The sequence below is a fragment of the Triticum aestivum genome, chromosome 7B (assembly GCF_018294505.1).
Source record: "Triticum aestivum cultivar Chinese Spring chromosome 7B, IWGSC CS RefSeq v2.1, whole genome shotgun sequence".
In the NCBI taxonomy this organism is placed as follows: Eukaryota; Viridiplantae; Streptophyta; class Magnoliopsida; order Poales; family Poaceae; genus Triticum; species Triticum aestivum.
In genome coordinates, this window is record NC_057813.1 from 661,752,578 (window position 1) to 661,753,958 (window position 1,381).

Genomic DNA, 1,381 nt, shown 5'->3' on the forward strand with positions numbered 1-1,381 from the left:
ATAGCATGTGCGAGAAAGTAGAGAGGGTTATGGCAAAAACTGGATGCACTTCGTGTACAAAACGGCAATCTCTTTCGAAGTATCAGGGTTTCATACGGAAACTCGTCTCTTACAAAGGGATTTCATTTTTTTGAACTTATTTGAACTCCCTTGTTGTTTTGTCTTCAAAATACACCATACAAAGCCACATCATCAATTTACAACCCTTTCTGACATCATTAGTTATTTTTCATGCATTTACTGATTATTTTGAGCTATAAGACCATGAAATTGAAAAGCATTTGAAATGAACTCTGAAAAGCTACCAAGTTGGCATGGTATGATCATTTCACCCACATAGCATGTGCGAGAAAGTAGAGAGGGTTGCGGCAAAAACTGGATGCACTTCGTGTACAAAACGGACAATCTCTTTCGAAGTATCAGGGTTTCATACGGAAACTCGTTTGTTACAAACGGATTTCATTTTTTTTTGAACTTATTTGAGCTCCCTTATTTTTCCGTGTTCAAAATGCACCATTCAAAGCCACATCATCAATTTACAACCCTTTCTGACTTCATTTGTTATTTTTCATGCATTTACTGATTATTTTGAGCTATAAGACCATGAAATTGAAAAGCATTTGAAATGAACTCTGAAAGTGTTCCAAGTTGGCATGGTATCATCATTTCACCCACATAGCATGTGCGAGAAAGTAGAGAGGGTTATGGCAAAAACTGGATGCACTTCGTGTACAAAACGGACAATCTCTTTCGAAGTATCAGGGTTTCATACGAAAACTCGTTTCTTACAAAGGGATTTCATTTTTTTGAACTTATTTGAACTCCCTTGTTGTTTTGTCTTCAAAATGCACCATACAAATCCACATCATCAATTTACAACCCTTTCTGACATCAGTAGTTATTTTTCATGCATTTACTGATTATTTTGAGCTATAAGACCATGAAGTTGAAAAGCATTTGAAATGAACTCTGAAAAGGTTCCAAGTTGGCATGGTATCATCATTTCACCCACATAGCATGTGTGAGAAAGTAGAGAGGGTTACGGCAAAAAATGGATGCACTTCGTCTACAAAACGGACAATCTCTTTCGAAGTATCAGGGTTTCATACGGAAACTCGTCTGTTACAAACGGATTTCATTTTTTTTGAACTTATTTGAGCTCCCTTGTTTTTCCATGTTCAAAATGCACCATACAAAGCCACATCATCAATTTACAACCCTTTCTGACATCATTAGTTATTTTTCATGCATTTACTGATTATTTTGAGCTATAAGACCATGAAATTGAAAAGCATTTGAAATGAACTCTGAAAAGCTACCAAGTTGGCATGGTATGATCATTTCACCCACATAGCATGTGCGAGAAAGTAGAGAGGGTTGC